At 34.4% G+C, this 6,001-nt stretch overlaps 1 long non-coding RNA gene across 1 annotated transcript; it reads left to right on the forward strand.

The window, feature by feature from the left end:
- Nucleotides 1-96: 96 nt before the first annotated feature.
- On the forward strand, nucleotides 97-2,226 carry LOC118599682. The gene is made up of 2 exons (XR_004949134.1): nucleotides 97-186; nucleotides 1,574-2,226. It is a non-coding gene; the product is annotated as an uncharacterized LOC118599682 (long non-coding RNA).
- The last annotated feature ends 3,775 nt before the right edge of the window (nucleotides 2,227-6,001 follow it).

A 6,001-nucleotide genomic window follows, 5' to 3' on the forward strand; every position in this document is an offset into this window, starting at 1 on the left:
TTGTAATACAATAATTAAATTGTGCCATTTTTTTCTGGTTTCTATTTAACCATATACAGTATGAGTGTACTTAATTATGTGTATGATCCTCCAGAACACTGAGCAACAGACACCAGGTGCCTTTGTCTTCAGGGACTGCCAGTCGTCTTGGGGGATGACCCTTCTGCATTCTTCCAAAGCTGCTCGGTAAGTAACTGAGTTTGTCTTGAATATCTGCATTATTGATTCACAACACAACCATCTGATATGAATTTTCTATTAAATAATTCATTACTACTATAACTACCAATTACAAACAAATTAACATTTTCAAAATATTGAACTTTCCCCTTTGGCTTATTTCTATGAAACTGTCATCAACTAGTGTGGGAAACATAAATTCATAAGTTAAATATATTCTTACTTTTTGACACAAATCGTAAAGGAAACATATCATGAAAATCCACGATTTCTCTCTTTAAAGGGAACTTCGGCTATATTGATATCTTGGCTCTATATGGATTACTTTGCTGTTTGCAACATAATGAAAAGCTTAAAATGTCATAAATAATTTCCGGTTTTAGGATTTTTATCAAAACTTGATTCACATGTAGGTTGCCATTGATGAAAGACTCAGTAAGTAGGAACAAGCTTTCTTTGAACGACAAATGGACTTAAAAGTGGGTAATAATAAAAACAAAACAACAACCGGCTTACTCCGATTCCCTGGAGTGGCCTTCATTGTAAGTATGAGCCACAATATTTATTTATGGGACTTAATAAGGACTAACTGGTTTTATGTTAGCTTGTTAGCGTGTTTTATACCTGATTTATCATAACACATAAGCATTAGATGCATACATCTAATGCTATACACCTAAATTTATTTACTGTGTAACCTTAAAGTTATACGATGGAAGGAAGTTGGTATAATAAGCTATTCTTCCATCATAAGCAGGAGAGAATAATAAGGCTCAAACAGTTACTAAGCAAGTCTAAGTAAATTACCTTCGTTTGCTTTTATTTAGTTTGATTGTACAAGGACTATAAGCTCATATAATTTTTAGCCACGATCTGTCTACATAAAACAAGTTAGTCCTTATGAGGTCCCATAAAGAAATCTCTCGACTCGTACTTACAGAGAAGTCCACACACAGAACAAGGAATCAGAGTAAGCCTGTTGTCACTCTGTTTTTACTATTACCAGTCAATGAGCAGGTACTATTCTGAGGCCCTCATGATCAACTTTCACACATAATATAAAAATGAACAGTCAAAAATGAGTCTAATGCAAAAGAATAAACAAAGAAAAAAATCGTTGATTTATAATAGTGGTGACATTAACATTTAAAATAAAACCGTCTGATTAATTTGATCAATATTTATTACATTATTTTTTATGATGAAGTGAATGTTTTTTTTTTAGTTTTGCTGTTTTTTTTTAATTTTTATGTTGGAATGAAAATATCTTGTGTGTGTATATATTTTTATTTCTTGAAAACTACTTGAATAGTTCGGTCTCAAATCTGATTTAAATCTTTCAATACAGCATATTGACATTGCATTTTCTTCTCTCTGTTTCTTTTTCTGTTAGGATGCAACTGCCAAGGACTTGTACAGTGAAACTCCAGTGGGAATCCTCTGCATTGACAAACATCCTCAACTCAACCCATCAGAGTGAGCATCATCCTGGAAGGGAGTGTAGTAATGGAGGAGCTGGCCAACCTACCGCTGGCTTTCTGTGTCCTTTTTGGACTGATCTATGCTTTGCACTTGGATTACCCCAAGTGCATGAAAAGCACCTTCCACTTTATTCACCAAGTCATCCTAAACCTTGGCAGAGTTGAGCCGAAACCCAAATTCAATCTTTGAAGATGTGTGTGTTTAAAACAGGCGTCTTAACCCATTGCTCTGGATGTGAGTGCTTGGTTATTTGTAATGTTGCACTTTAAAAATACCATTACTGTTGACACTGTTCGATATGCAAGTTTTATTTATGCATTGCCACTGATTTTGCAATTTGATTCCATACTGATTGTGTATGATTAATGTTTTTAGCATTGCTACCTATGTTGTATAGCATTCTTGATGTTGTAGTTTAATGCCATACTGATTCAGAACAGTATTATTAGATTTTTTTTTTTTTAATTGCAAACATTTTTTATTGACCAGATAAAGATAAGTTTAAAAAACATGTTAACAAGAAAAATTTCTGTGTATGGAGACAAATAAATAATCAAGAATGTACTCGTCTGATTTTGCATTTTATATCCTTAATTTATAGCAGTCTTGGGAAAATGGATTTTTAAGGTAAATCAACTTGGAGGTTAGTGTATTCAGCTTAAAGTTATAAGTGGAATAAATATGTACATAATTGATCTTACTAATAATGGTAAGTTTAATCATCTTGAAGGTTAGTGCACTTAACTTAAAATTAACAGTGGAATAAAATAGCAATGCAGTTAATATTACTAATTATTTTAAGTTTAATCAACCTGGAAGTTTGTGCACTTAACTTAAAATTAACAGCAGAATGAAGTGGCAAAGCAATTAATGTTACTAATTATTTTATGTTAAACTAAACATTACTTAATTTTTTTAGGGTAACCAGTTTCTATAAATTTTTTTAGTAAACTCTACTTATCCGGGTTTACAGTGTAACGTCTTCCAGTAAGTAGAGTGACATCAGCTAAATGTGGCCACTTTTTGGTCAATTACTTGGAAAACTGAGAAAAAACAACATTTGATTGTGTTCCTAGTATTCATAATGATTTTTTAAAATAATTTTTTTGTATTGAATTTACAGGATAAAATATGACTGTTATGGCAAACACTTTTCTACCTTTCTCGAAGGCCCAAAGTGCTTTCAGTAACAGACACATTCACACGTTGACACACTGATGGTGGCTCTGCGGCCGAACACTGGCGCCAACCTTCCACCAGAGGCAATGTGGGGTTCTTGCCCAAGGACACTTCGACAAATGGGCTGGCAAGGCAGGAATCGAACCCGCAACCTTTCAATCAAGAGACGACCGCCCTACCGCTGCACCACAACCCTTGAAACTCTACAGCTGCTGAAACACCCCATTTCTGAACCGTCCAACATTCAAGTAAAATGGGACAAATGAGCAACTAAAATGATTCACTTAAACTGTGAAGTACACATGAGTTATTCTGGCATCTCATTTATTACAAAAAAACTAATAAAAATATGATCTTAATAGCAGCTTTTATATTTTCCTAATGTTTAGGAATTTATTTAAACAGACCTTTTCATAATTTGTATATTATTTTTTAAGAACAAACTAATGTCTAATTTAGCTGGATTTTAAAGTTACTCATTTACAAGAATTCTAGTATATTTTATTAACATCATGTAATCATATTTCCAACACAGAAGCTATAAATGCCTTACACCGCATACATTATTCCTGCATAGTTTCCATGGTTATTGGTTTGCTTTAAACTAAAACAGACATAAATATTTCTTTTCCCCCTCTTTATTCTCAAGAAATTACATAGCAGAGCCTCAGTTACTCATTTATCCTATAGACTTGTTATTTTTAGGGAAATACTTGATAATCATTAAATCAAGTTTTTTCTAAGACAGAAAGCAAATATTTCCTTTGTGTTATTTTGTATTTCAGCTGCCATCACACAGTGCTTCATTTTTGTATGAACCGTGCATGATTATTGTACTGACTACATGCAATTCATTAGTGATTTGTGCATCAATTATAATTTTGAGGTGATATATGTGGCGTATGCGTGATATTAAAGTTATACATCGGTAGTACATGTGTGAAAAATTTGATATACATATAGTCGTAAAGCCACAAATTTGCGTATGCATCAAACAAAAATCATGCACAATTGTGTAACTCTGCAAAGCGGTGTGCGGACGGAGTGTGCGCGGTATCCGCCTAACTTCCAGTTCACAGCGTTTCTCCGCGACGGTTAACAGGCGCGTCTGCCCCCGCGGCGTAATCCGCCCCCTAAGTGGATCTGTGTGTGGGTCTCAGTGTATGTTTGTGTGTTATTTTCATCTCTACAGTGTGTTTAGATACAAAATATGATTGTGTTTGTCAACCGTGGTATTTTATTGTGAAAAATTGGTTATAGTTTGAAAATTGACTGGATTTTCTTGTGTCTTTCCGCAACTTCTTGCCACGGATCACTTGCGGCTTGTGCTAAAAATACACCAGGCGGCGAAACGACCGCTCCATGGCACGAGCCGGCCGCGGATGTCCACGGCGCTTCGCGTCTGGTGTGAACTACACCATAGGTTAACAAGGGCGTCGAATGGAAGCGGTCTCCGTTCTGCGGCGCTTCCACGTCTGATGTGAATCAGGCGTAAGATTTACGTAATAATAACGTACAATCTATATAAAATAGTCATAAATTGCCCAATTCCCAACAGACAAAAAATGTTGAACAGCTCAGAACCAAATTCACGTAAAGACCTTTCAGCCAAATTGAAGTCCCAGGACGCAAATTCTGTGTCCTCACCACAGCTCTAGTGGAACCAGGCATCAAAGTTCACCCAATCTTAGTCAGCCTTTTCATTTACTGGAGTTATCATCAAGAGCCTCGAAGTAAAAGCTTACTTCTACATGTCTTTATCATCTGTCCTTTTCTCGTGTGTGAGAGAGACTTGGCACCAAAGCTAACTCACACAATGAATTACAAAATAAAATGTAAAGATGCATTAGTGTCTCATTAAATGATCATAATGAGATATTTAAATATTAATACGTGATAAAACTCAACTCATAAAACGGCTCATTTTAGCTTCAACTTACTTGATCTACTCGCACAGCCCGATTGGTCCAATTATTCTGACATAAATGTGGGGTTGGACCCAAAATGTGGGACAAAGGGAAACATTGATAGAAAACCATAAATATTACAAAAAACATCTTTGTAGGTTCAATGAATTAAGGGGAGATAAAAAAGGGTGACAACAACGAAAAAGCTTAGAACCCCACAAAACATGTAAATCTACTGTGAATAACTGAAATAACTGAAGCCAGCTGTGAATATGATGATCCTTTGATTTGGGGACAAAAACACAAAACCTGGAAAACATAGAAAGTAGACTACAGAAAAAAAGTGATGGACATAGAAAATTTAAAACTACTTGGCTGCCAAAGATTATGAAGTTAATCAGACATCATAGCTGCAAAAACTTGAATCAGTGACATCAGCAAACTTGGATCTTTAGTTCAGTTATATATATATACATACATATATATAATGTTTTTTTTATCAATATATATGTTGATATATATGTTTTTTTATCAATTATAAATGTAGTTATGTAATATATATACATACATATACATATATATTGTAAAATAAATGTAATTAAAAATATAGACACATTTATAAGTGAATGGTCAAAGCTTTTTTAAACCTTCGTCTTTAAAACCAAGACTTAAAATGAAAACACAGAGTTCATGTTTGAGTTTAAATTTCTTTGACATGCATTTGGAAATAGTCTAAAAAGGTGACAGAACAGTGAATCAAGTCTCCCAGCAGGGATGTATTTGGAACAGGTGCTCATGACATGAAGCCATAACATCTACATCAAGAAGGCGAAACATGTGACACCAAATGTATACAGAGGAATCAAAAATAGCAGATGAGAAGACAGGACCTAACACCACATTCTTTCTCCCAACTGGTGTTAAACAACAATCGAATAATCCAACTAGATCCATCTATCTGAGGAAAGTTGTTAATCAAATCGAATTGACCTATACCATCATAAAATCTTTTCAGAATGAAATAAATCTGTGCAAATTGATCAGATTGGAAAATATTTCCCAAATTTCCGATTCCTTCCTTTCTTTGGGTTCATGCTGTCAAGAGAAAAGTTCAAAAAGGCCCCATACTGTATATTTAGAAAATTACTTGTAAAAGGTAGCTTTAAAAAAAAATAAAGAAATAAAAGCACACTCAGAAGATCGTCTCGTTCCATGTTAACACTAAAACACCTGAGATGTCGCCGGCAATGCTC

This window comes from Oryzias melastigma, linkage group LG15 (genome assembly GCF_002922805.2).
Source record: "Oryzias melastigma strain HK-1 linkage group LG15, ASM292280v2, whole genome shotgun sequence".
In the NCBI taxonomy this organism is placed as follows: Eukaryota; Metazoa; Chordata; class Actinopteri; order Beloniformes; family Adrianichthyidae; genus Oryzias; species Oryzias melastigma.